Source organism: Anabrus simplex, chromosome 8 (genome assembly GCF_040414725.1).
Source record: "Anabrus simplex isolate iqAnaSimp1 chromosome 8, ASM4041472v1, whole genome shotgun sequence".
Classification (NCBI taxonomy): Eukaryota; Metazoa; Arthropoda; class Insecta; order Orthoptera; family Tettigoniidae; genus Anabrus; species Anabrus simplex.
Window position 1 is genome coordinate 172270693 of NC_090272.1, and position 12472 is coordinate 172283164.

The following is a 12472-nucleotide window of genomic DNA, read 5'->3' on the forward strand; positions in this document are numbered from 1 at the left end:
CTACGCCTACTGAGTCTGAGCCCGCAATTTTGGGATCAAGAGGCCCACACTCTACCACATATACACAAACGGAGCTCACACTTCTATTTCTGCACGCGATGCAATCATTCTTACCGGCTAGACTGAGTAGTTCAGACGGTAGAAAGGTGACCTTTTGATGTCAAGTTGATGGGTTCGATCCTAAATCAGTCAGGTGGAATTTGGAGGAGAGCAACTATTACAACCTCATGTCGGTAGAATTACAGCACTGGCACGTAGATGAATTACTGTGGTACAAATTTGTGGCACCTCGGCGTCTCTGAAAACTGTAAAAAGGGGTTAATGGGACGAAAACCTATTATTATTATTATTATTATTATTATTATTATTATTATTATTATTATTATTATTATTATTATTATTATTAAAGAATTTGGCCAAATATAGACGCTGGGAACCAAAGGCTATGGCACAGTATTTTCAGAGGGCAAAATTCCGCAGAAGTTATCTGTCGCCGAAAGTCCACCCTGTTGGTCCACCTGTGATTGCCAGTCTTTGTAGATCTCCCAGCCACCCGATGGTGTGTTTTAATTTGGAGATGTAATCAACAATCTTTTTAGTCTGCGGTTGTTCATTCTGGGGATGTGGCCATAAAATTGTTGTCTTCATCTTTTAATTATGCCTGTAATTGTCTCTGTTTTCCGGCAGACGTCTTCATGTTTTCTCTTTATCCAAATATATTTATTCTTTTGGGGCCCCAAACATTTCCTAATTATTACCCTTTCTTTCTTTTCCAGTTCCTCTTGTGTACCTCTTTTATTCAACCTTAAACATTCTGATCCATATAATACCTCTGGTTTAATTACAGTTGTGTAGTGCCTGATTTTTGATTGGAACGATATTGATCGTTTGTTGTAACAGTGTTGAGTGATTTTATAAGCCATATCGATCTTTTCCAATCTTTCTTTGCAGGTTGTGTTATCGAGTCCATTTGAGTGGATCCATTCTCCCAGATACATAAATTTATCAACTGTTTGAATATGTCCACGCTGTGTTGTTAGATGCTTTTATCCGTTGTGTCTGTGTTCAGTATAGCCTATTTATTATTCCATATGAAATTTGAAGACATGTTTTAATGGCTATGTCATGTAGAGTTTCCATCACTGTTTGTGCTTGTACTTTACTTCTGGTATCACTGCCATATCATCAACGAAGGCAAGATGTGTCTAAGATTTTACTATACATTTCTCTAAACTTAAGACCATTCAGCCACCCAGTAACTAATAATCTTCCTCTCTCGTTCCTAAATCCTAACGGTGACTGGATACTAAGCTAATGTTTAATAATTTGTAATTATATCGCTTGACACGAAACAGTGTTGAAGTGATAGAAAATGTATTAGGACCTATTTGGCCGGTTACGTAACACAGTTGTTTAGTGTTCATCTTCTGAGTTTAAGATTATGCAGTCAGTCAGTCCTATCACAGTCGGTTAGATTGTGGCTCAGTAGTTCAATGTGAGAGGCTCGTGTCAGTGGCAAAATGTGTAAGTGCAGTTCTTTGGGTCTTTCTTTCCTGACGCATCCAAAAGGATATATCCGAACAATTTTCCGAAGTGACCATGGAAAAATCGGAGATAAATTTTTCAATGTACTGTTGTTCATCCGAAAGGACACAACTTCGAATCCCCTATAGGAAGTAAAAAAAATAGAAAAAGTTGAGGTTCACTCAGCCTACACCAAAACGGAGTTCCAGATTAATTCTTGGGGTAATGGCGATCGACCTAAGAGCTAACCACCCCACTCCAATCATGCACCGAGCTTACGAATAGAAGATGCCTTGATCTTTTACTCCTCCAAGGATGTCTATGGATGTACTTTGCTTTGCATTACTTAACTTAACTTTACAATTCCTTACTCCTACCACACAGAGTAATATAGGAAGTGCTAACCATACCTGAGTATATGTGATTAACAAACTTTTAAACGAACAATCCTATTGTTGTAGATGCAATAGAAACCGAATGGACGTAACTTTCAAATGTGAAAAATGCCATACTTGGACGGGAGTTCGAATGATGATGGCTTTGTTGAAAGAGTATAACATTGAATGGAGGATAGTTTGTTCATGACGTGTTTAAAACACTTCCTTAAAATATACCAAAGCACTCAGTAACAAATTCAAAGTCGATTTCAGAGGCTATAAAATCGTTATTTTAATCCTAAAGCTTTCCTCCAGCCTTTGCTGTTTCAGTAACGACGTGTTCCAGGCCTATTGCATGTGCTGCGCCCTTTCGGAAATACCATTGCAACTAACGACCGCCACAAGAATTCAATCAATACGTACCTCAAATGCTGAGGGAAGCCTTACATCGTAATTTAATATAGTAGAATATATTTTTAACCAAATGGTATTGACCACTGGAGAATAGATATAACTAGATGTTAATAAGTGAGTGAATCAAATCCATATCATTCAAGTTTCCTATGTTGTTTTAACGCTACGAGGAACGTTGAAGTATAGTTCTTCTTCTTCTTCTTAATCTGCTTACCCTCCAGGGTTGGTTTTTCCCTCGGACTCAGCGAGGGATCCCACCTCTACCGCCTCAAGGGCCGTGCCCTGGAGCGTGAAACATTGGGTTGGGGGATACAACTGGGGAGAATGACCAGTACCTCATCCAGGCAGCCCCACCTGCTATGCTGAACAGGGACCTTGCGGGGGATGGGAAGATTGGAAGGGATAGACAAGGAAGAGGGAAGGAAGCGGCCGTGGCCTTAGTTAGGTACCATCCCGGCATTTGCCTGGAGGAGAAGTGGGAAACCACGGAAAACCACTTCCAGAATGGCTGAGGTGGGAATCAAACCCACCTCTACTCAGTTGACCTCCTGAGGCTGAGTGGACCCCGTTCCAGCCCTCGTACCACTCTTCAAATTTCGTGGCAGAGCCAGGAATCGAACCCGAGCCTCCGGGGAGGGGGGTGGCAGCTAATCACACTAACCACTACACTACAGAGGCGGACTGAAGTATAGTTATCAGTGTATATTCTTCCGTCCACTGGGCGAGTCAGCCTGCGGTTAGGGGCGCGTGACTGTGAACTTGCATCCGGGAGGTAGTGGGTTCGAACCCCATTGTCGTCAGCCCTGAAAATTATTTTCCGTCGTTTCCCGATTTCACACCAGTAAAATGCTGAGGCTGTATCTTAATTAAGGCCACGGCCGATTCCTTCCCACTCCTAGGCCTTTCTTTTCCCTTTGTCGCCATAAGACCTATCTGTGTCGGTGCGACGTAAAACAAAACAAAAAAACATATTTTGTTCATTCTTTGGATGGAAGGTAGACGACAATTGCAACAAACAGATCCGTTACAAACGAGCCAGTGCTACAGGAAGGGGCACCAACATAGAAATAAAAGGACGCGATATTTGGTGAAACCAAGGAATACATGTCATCAACATTTCATTTTGTTGTGAGGTAACAATCAACGTTTAAACAAACTACATAATATAAGACTTGAAAAGAGAACTTGATGGATTCAAATGAGACTACAGTGTATTCCACCGACCAAGAAAATCAAGGGATTATGTAATATCCTCAACTATATTATGCAGTAGGGCCTACGTATTTATGCACTTACTTAATCTGTTTACCCTCCAGGGTTGGTTTTTCCCTCGGATTCGGTGAGGGATCACACCTCTACCACCTCGAGGGCAGTGTCCTGGAGCGTTGGACTTTGGGTCGGGAGATACAACTGGGGAGGATGACCAGTAACTTTCCCAGGCGGGGCTCACCTGTTATGCTGAACAGTGGCCTTGTGGTGGGGATGAGAAAATTGGAAGGCCGCTTCCTTCCCATTCCTAGCCCTTCCCTGTCCCGTCGTCACCATAAGACCTGTCTGTGTCGGTGCGACGTAAAGCAAAAAAAAAAAAAAAATTGGAAGGGATAGATAAGGAAGAGGGAAGGAGGGAAGGAAGCGGCCGGCCGTGGCCTTAAGTTAGGTACCATCCCGGCATTTGCCTTGAGGAGAAGTGGGAAACCACGGAAAAACACTTCGCGGATGGCTGAGTTGGGATTCGAACCCACCTCTACTCTGTTGACCTCCCAAGGCGGAGTGGACCCCGTTCCAGCCCTCGTACCACTTTTCAAATTTCGTGGCAGAGCCTGGAATAGAACCCGGGCGTGGCAGCTAATCAAGCCAAACACTACACCACAGAGGCGGACATTAAGTATTTATGTACGCTTTATTTTAAATTCCTAATCGAAGTTTGATTCTGAAATACCCTTAGGAAAGAGAAAACAGTCCGCCTTTGTGGTGTAGTGGTTAGTGTGATTAGCTGCCACCCCCGGAGGCCCGGGTTCGATACCGGGCTCTCCCACGAAATTTGAAAAGTGGTAGGAAGGCTAGAACGGGGTTTACTCAGCCTCAGGAGGTCAAATGAGTAGAGGTGGGTTTGATTCCCACCTCAGCCATCCTGGAAGTGGTTTTCCGTGGTTTCCCACTTCTCCTCCAGGCAAATGCCGGGATGCTACCTAACTTAAGGCCACGGCCGCTTCCTTCCCTCTTCCTTGTCTATCCCTTCCAATCTTCCCATCCCCCCGCAAGGCCCCTGTTCAGCATAGCAGGTGAGGCGGCCTGGGCGAGGTACTGGTCATCCTCCCCAGTTGTATCCCCAGACCCGATGTCTGAAGTTCCACAACACTGCCCTTGAGGCGGTAGAGGTGGGATCCCTTGATGACTCCGAGGGAAAAGCCAACCCTGGAGGGTAAAGAGATTAAGAAAGAAAGAAAGAAAGAAAGAAAGAAAGAAAGAAAGAAAGAAAGAAAGAAAGAAAGAAAGAGAAAACAAATGTTTGAAAAGTAAAATAAATTAAGTGTGGTTGTGTAGTTCAGTAAAAAAAAAATTTTAAAAAAAAGCAGATTTTACCACCTTTTGAAAATGTGCATGTCCCTCAGCCTACGCCAGAAATGAGAACAGGTCAATTCTGAAGACGTTTTGTGCCGAAGTTGCGAATAGTAGAAGCTTCTCCCTTCCAGTGCGGGCCTTCAGAATTCATACGAAGTTTGGTAGAAAGTGTCCTCGTAGGGAAACCTCTGAAAACCGCTTCGAGGATGGCTGAAGTGGAAATCGAACGCCCCTTTACTCAGTTGACCAACCGAGGCTGCGTGGTCCCCTTTTCAGCCCTCATACCATTTTTCAAATTTTGTGACAGGGCCTGGAATCGAACCCGGGCCTCCGGGGATGGCAGCTAATCATACTAACCATTACACCACAGAGATGGAATTTTCCGCTTCTTCTCCAGGAAAATGCCGGGATGGTACCTAACTTAATGCCACGGCCGCATCCTTCTCTCTTTCTTGTCTATCCCTTCCAAACTTTCCATTCCCCACAAGGCCCCTGTGCAGCATAGCAGGTGAGGCCGGCTGGGTGACGTGCTGGTCCTTCTTGCCAGATGTATCCCCGACCAAATGTCTCACGCGCCAGGACACTGCCATTGAGGCGGTAGAGGTGCGATTCCTCGCTGAGTTTGAATTGAAAAACCGACCCTGGAGGGTAAACAGAAGGAGAGGAATAAGAGGACGAAGAATATCTCAAATTTGGATAACCGTTTGATCGACTGATTGAAAGACTGAATGACAATTTGAATGAAACGATATATCATGACTTTACAAGTTGATGGATGTACGTGCGGGGATGTAGCTCAGTGGTAGAGCGTTCGCTTTGCATGTGGAAGGCCCCGGGTTCGATCCCCGGCATCTCCAAGTTTTTAAGAGCAGTTTCCGTAACATGATTATCATAGAATACACTCCTCGGAATTAACCAAGCGTGCGAAGAGCTATAAAACCATTTATTACATTAACCTAGCAATAAATAAATCATAAGCATAACCTATGTATTTTTCTGAGACTTTGTGTGTAGGACTCACGGAATTGTAGTAACTTCCCTGTTAATCTGTTTACCGTCCAGGGTTGGTTTCTCCTTCGGGTTCAGTGAGGGATTTCAGCTCTACCGCCTCAAGGGCAGTGTTCTGGAGCGTGAGATATTTAGTCGGTGATACAACTGGGAAGGAGGACCAGCAACTCGTCCAGGTAGCCTCACCTGTCGGGGCCTGTCCTATAAAATTAATTTATAGGGAGTCCAAAAATCCCGCACCATAGTCAAAATCACATTATGTGTTCAGTATGTGCTATAACCAATTCTAGACAGGTCTGTAGCTGAAACTTCAGTTTGTTGTGTACACGAGGACCCTGGCATGACTCTCATCCTTGACTAAAGCGGGACCAAGTGTTGCATTTTGTGCCATCAAATTCATTTTTTGTTGTTACTTGAAAGTTCGTTCGTAGAAAACTTGAAAATAATATTTATAGTCGCTGCAGATGCGTACGTGCCGCCTCAGTGGTGTACTGGTTAGTATGATTAGCTGCCACTCCTGGAGGCCCGAAGTCAATTCCCGGCTCTGCCACGAAATTTGAAAAGTGGTACGATGGCTGAAGCGGGGTCCACTCAGCCTCGGGATGTCAACTGAGTAGAGGTGGGTTCGATTCCCACCTCCGCCATTCTGGAAGTGGTTTCCCGTGGTTTCCCACTTCTCCTACAGGCAAATGCCGGGATGGTACCTAACTTAAGACCACGGCCGCTTCCTTCCCTCTTCCTTGTCTATCCCTTCCAATCTTCCCATCCCCCCGCAAGGCCCCTGTTCAGTGTAGCAGGTGAGGCGGCCTGGGCGAGGTACTGGTCATTCTCCGCAGTTGTATCCCCCGACCCGATATGTGAAGCTCCAGGACACTGCCCTTGAGGCGGTATAGGTGGTATCCCTCGCTGAGTCCGAGGGAAAAACCGACCCTGGAGGGTAAACAGATTTAGAAAGAAAGAGAAAACAAATGTTTTAAAAGTAAATTAAATTAAGTGTGATTGTGTAGTTCAGTATAAAAAAAAAAACCAGATTTTACCACCTTTTGAAAATGTCATGTCCCTCAGCCTACGCCAGAAATGAGAACAGGTCAATTCTGAAGACGCTTTGTGCCGAAGTTGCGAATAGTAGAAGCTTCTCCCTTCCAGTGCGGGCCTTCAGAATTCATACGAAGTTTGGTAGAAAGTGTCCTCGTAGCGAAACCACTGAAAGCCGCTTCGAGGATGGCTGAAGTGGAAATCGAGCCCTCCTTTACTCAGTTGACCAACCGAGGCTGAGTGGTCCCGTTTTCAGTCCTCATACCATTTTTCAAATTTTGTGGCGAGGCCTGGAATCGAACCCGGGCCTCCGGGGGTGGCAGCTAATCACACTAACCATTACACCACAGAGGTGAACTTATCCGATTCTTCTCCAGGAAAATGCCGGGATGGTACCTAACTTAATGCCACGGCCGCATCCTTCTCTCTTTCTTGTCTATCCCTTCCAAACTGTCCATTCCCCACAAGGCCCCTGTGCAGCATAGCAGGTGAGGCCGGCTGGGTGACGTGCTGGTCCTTCTTGCCAGATGTATCCCCGACCAAATGTCTCACGCGCCAGGACACTGCCATTGAGGCGGTAGAGGTGCGATTCCTCGCTGAGTTCGAATTGAAAAACCGACCCTGGAGGGTAAACAGAAGAAGAGGAATATCTCAAATTTGGATAACCGTTTGATCGACTGATTGAAAGACTGAATGACAATTTGAATGAAACGATATATCATGACTTTACAAGTTGATGGATGTACGTGCGGGGATGTAGCTCAGTGGTAGAGCGTTCGCTTTGCATGTGGAAGGCCCCGGGTTCGATCCCCGGCATCTCCAAGTTTTTAAGAGCAGTTTCCGTAACATGATTATCACAGAATACACTCCTCGGAATTAATCAAGCGTGCGAAGAGCTATAAAACCATTTATTACATTAACCTAGCAATAAATAAATCATAAGCATAACCTATGTATTTTTTCTGAGACTTTGTGTGTAGGACTCACGGAATTGTAGTAACTTCCCTGTTAATCTGTTTACCGTCCAGGGTTGGTTTCTCCTTCGGGTTCAGTGAGGGATTTCAGCTCTACCGCCTCAAGGGCAGTGTTCTGGAGCGTGAGATATTTAGTCGGTGATACAACTGGGAAGGAGGACCAGCACCTCGTCCAGGTAGCCTCACCTGTCGGGGCCTGTCCTATAAAATTAATTTATAGGGGGTCCAAAAATCCCGCACCATAGTCAAAATCACATTATGTGTTCAGTATGTGCTATAACCAATTCTAGACAGGTCTGTAGCTAAAACTTCAGTTTGTTGTGTACACGAGGACCCTGGCATGACTCTCATCCTTGACTAAAGCGGGACCAAGTGTTGCATTTTGTGCTATCAAATTCATTTTTTATTGTTACTTGAAAGTTCGTTCGTAGAAAACTTGAAAATAATATTTATAGTCGCTGCAGATGCGTACGTGCCGCCTCTGTGGTGTACTGGTTAGTATGATTAGCTGCCACTCCTGGAGGCCCGAAGTCAATTCCCGGTTCTGCCACGAAATTTGAAAAGTGGTACGATGGCTGAAGCGGGGTCCACTCAGCCTCGGGATGTCAACTGAGTAGAGGTGGGTTCGATTCCCACCTCCGCCATTCTGGAACTGATTTTCCACTTCTCCTACAGGCAAATGCCGGGATGGTACCTAACTTAAGACCACGGCCGCTTCCTTCCCTCTTCCTTGTCTATCCCTTCCAAACTTTCCATTCCCCACAAGGCCCCTGTGCAGCATAGCAGGTGAGGCCGGCTGGGTGACGTGCTGGTCCTTCTTGCCAGATGTATCCCCGACCAAATGTCTCACGCGCCAGGACACTGCCATTGAGGCGGTAGAGGTGCGATTCCTCGCTGAGTTCGAATTGAAAAACCGACCCTGGAGGGTAAACAGAAGGAGAGGAATAAGAGGACGAAGAATATCTCAAATTTGGATAACCGTTTGATCGACTGATTGAAAGACTGAATGACAATTTGAATGAAATGATATATCATGACTTTACAAGTTGATGGATGTACGTGCGGGGATGTAGCTCAGTGGTAGAGCGTTCGCTTTGCATGTGAAAGGCCCCGGGTTCGATCCCCGGCATCTCTAAGTTTTTAAGAGCAGTTTCCGTAACATGATTATCATAGAATACACTCCTCGGAATTAACCAAGCGTGCGAAGAGCTATAAAACCATTTATTACATTAACCTAGCAATAAATAAATCATAAGCATAACCTATGTATTTTTCTGAGACTTTGTGTGTAGGACTCACGGAATTGTAGTAACTTCCCTGTTAATCTGTTTACCGTCCAGGGTTGGTTTCTCCTTCGGGTTCAGTGAGGGATTTCAGCTCTACCGCCTCAAGGGCAGTGTTCTGGAGCGTGAGATATTTAGTCGGTGATACAACTGGGAAGGAGGACCAGCACCTCGTCCAGGTAGCCTCACCTGTCGGGGCCTGTCCTATAAAATTAATTTATAGGGAGTCCAAAAATCCCGCACCATAGTCAAAATCACATTATGTGTTCAGTATGTGCTATAACCAATTCTAGACAGGTCTGTAGCTGAAACTTCAGTTTGTTGTGTACACGAGGACCCTGGCATGACTCTCATCCTTGACTAAAGCGGGACCAAGTGTTGCATTTTGTGCCATCAAATTCATTTTTTGTTGTTACTTGAAAGTTCGTTCGTAGAAAACTTGAAAATAATATTTATAGTCGCTGCAGATGCGTACGTGCCGCCTCAGTGGTGTACTGGTTAGTATGATTAGCTGCCACTCCTGGAGGCCCGAAGTCAATTCCCGGCTCTGCCACGAAATTTGAAAAGTGGTACGATGGCTGAAGCGGGGTCCACTCAGCCTCGGGATGTCAACTGAGTAGAGGTGGGTTCGATTCCCACCTCCGCCATTCTGGAAGTGGTTTTCCGTGGTTTCCCACTTCTCCTACAGGCAAATGCCGGGATGGTACCTAACTTAAGACCACGGCCGCTTCTTTCCCTCTTCCTTGTCTATCCCTTCCAATGTTCCCATCGCCCTGCAATGCCCCTGTTCAGCATAGCAGGTGAGGCCACCTGGGCGAGTTGCTGGTCACTCTCCCCGGTTGTATCCCACGACCCTGAGTCTGATGCTCCAGAACACTGCCCTTGAGGCGGTAGAGGCGGGATCCCTCGCTGAGTCCGAAGGAGAAACCAACCCTGGAGGGTAAACATATAAATAAGAAGAAGAAGATGCGTACAGTCGCATAACGTAGGAGTCATTTAGTTATTCGCCTTTACTAATTGCTTGATGAGTTGTCTTCGAAAGTAGCAGAAGACGTCATTTATAGTCCCAAAGTTGTTCCTGCTAATTCTTGAATTATTTTTTTAATGAGTGCGCAACAGGTCATGGTGTTAATTTTGCTATGCTGCTTGGGTGATTGCAATAATAGACCCTATATCTGCAATTCGTGTAAAGCTGACTTGCTATTCCTTCAGTATTCACGAGCAGTTTCACAACTGTGTACGTAGTGTTCACAACAAGAAAACAAGGTCATCATCATCTTCTTAGCATTTGGAGCAAGTTCTGCTGTTTTGCAAGCCAATCTCCATTTGGTTCTATTGAGGGCATCATTTGAAACAAGGTGAACATAGCACATGTTTTCTTGAAGGCGATCAAATCAAGCCATTTTGGGCCGACCACGTGGCCTATTTCCAGATGGCGTGTTGCGAAGTGCCGTCTGTACAATAGATGAACCTTCTCTACGCATTACATGGCCATACCACCGAGGTCAGGTCTCACGCATCTTGTCTACGATCGGAGCCACTCCCATGATTTTCCGGACTTCTAGGTGGGTGACGTGATCTAGCCGGGCCAGTCCGAGTGACCAGCAAAGCATGCGCATCTCCATGACATGAAGTGCTTGCTCGTGCTTGACTGCTGCTGGCCAGTATTCAGAGCCATACAGAACGACTGGACGAACAAGAGTCCTGTAAACCTTGGACTTCAGGTGGATTGGTATCCAACGATCGCAGAAAACACCAGTAGTTTTCCGCCACTTCATCCAGGCCGCATTTACTCGTGCAAGGACGTCTGCCAAAGAACCAAGATACTTAAACTGTTCTACTTTATTCAGATCTTTGCCATCTATCTGAAAGGTTCCCTTTTTCTGCGGACCGCACTCAATTTATTCAGTTTTCTAGGTATTAAGTCGAAGTCCATGTGCTCTTGGTCCGGTGAAGACAGTAATAAAGATTTTGAAAGTTTTTCAAACACAAATGGAAGCAAACAATTAAGCAAATCCGTGATTGTAATTATACAGGATGTTTCAAATTATACGGCATAATTTCAGGGATTGAATCCTCACATAAAGAGAGGGAAAGATGCTATATAAACTTGAGTCCGGAAATGAGTACTTCCTTGGCCTCCACGATCACCTGATATGAATCCGTTGGGTATCTTTCTATGGGGATACGCAAAGTGTACGCGACTGCTGTGGACTTCAGGTGGCTTCATGGCAGAATTGTAACGTCCTTTCAAATAATACCTACAACACCAGGCATATTCGAGAATGTTCCTAACTCCATGCGACGGTAAGTACAAGCCTGGCAGTGATACAGGAGGCGAGCATTTTAAACACCTCTTGTAAAGTAATGACCGGAGTACATCAGTACATGCAAGCTACCCCACGACAGAGTTTGATATCTCGGAAAGTACGCACTTCCGGTTCCATGTTTATGTACACTTTTTTCCATCTCTATGTGTGAAGAAATCATGCCGTGTATATTTGAAACATCATGTATTTGCACAGTAGCCAATTTTCACATTATAATTATTTCCTTTCATTTCCTTAATGCTTCTTGGTCAGAATGTAAATATAATGTGGTAGGTGTAAAACAGTGCGCCTCTGTGGTGTAGTGGTTAGCGTAATTAGCTGCCACCCCCAGAGGCCCGGGTTCAATTCCCGTTTCTGCTACGAAGTTTGCAAAGTAGTACGAGGGCCGGAACGGGGTCCACTCACCCTCGGGAGGTCAACTGAGTAGAGGTGGGTTCGATTCCCACCTCAGACATCCTGGAAGTGGTTTTCCGTGGTTTCCCACGTCTCCTGCAGGCAAATGCCAAGATGGTACCTAACTTATGGCCACGGCCGCTTCCTTCCCTCTTCCTTGTTTATCCCTTCCAATCTTCCCATCTCCCCAGAAGGCCCCTGTTCAGCATAGCAGGCGAGGCCGCCTTTGAGAGGTACTGGTCCTCCTCCCCAGAGGTCGTCCATGGAAAACATTGAGGAGGACTGTAGAGGAGGAGGCCCTTGAAGTAGGCAAGACTTGGAAGGAGTTAAAGCGTTGGCAACTCGACGACCATAATGGAGACGTTTTACGGATGCCCTATGTTCCAGTGGGAACGAGAGGTATTAAGTCAAGTCAAGTAATATTATATCTGCAGTTAGTGTAAAACAGCCTTTAAATTTCTTGAAGTGAATTGAAATAGTCAAACTTTGTTTTTAAACTCTTTTAAAATACTGTCAACCCAAAATAAGTTCCTAATGTAAATGAAAAATACGTAGGCACTAGTGCCACTCTT

The 12472-nt window shown here is 45.3% G+C and overlaps 3 non-coding genes across 3 annotated transcripts; all 3 read left to right on the top strand.

The window, feature by feature from the left end:
• The first annotated feature begins 5662 nt into the window (after window positions 1-5662).
• TRNAA-UGC (transfer RNA alanine (anticodon UGC)) lies at window positions 5663-5734 on the top strand. Its single transcript has one exon. It is a non-coding gene; the product is annotated as a tRNA-Ala (tRNA).
• Window positions 5735-7670: 1936 nt separating this feature from the next.
• TRNAA-UGC (transfer RNA alanine (anticodon UGC)) lies at window positions 7671-7742 on the top strand. Its single transcript has one exon. It is a non-coding gene; the product is annotated as a tRNA-Ala (tRNA).
• A 1215-nt stretch (window positions 7743-8957) lies between these two features.
• On the top strand, window positions 8958-9029 carry TRNAA-UGC (transfer RNA alanine (anticodon UGC)). Its single transcript has one exon. It is a non-coding gene; the product is annotated as a tRNA-Ala (tRNA).
• The last annotated feature ends 3443 nt before the right edge of the window (window positions 9030-12472 follow it).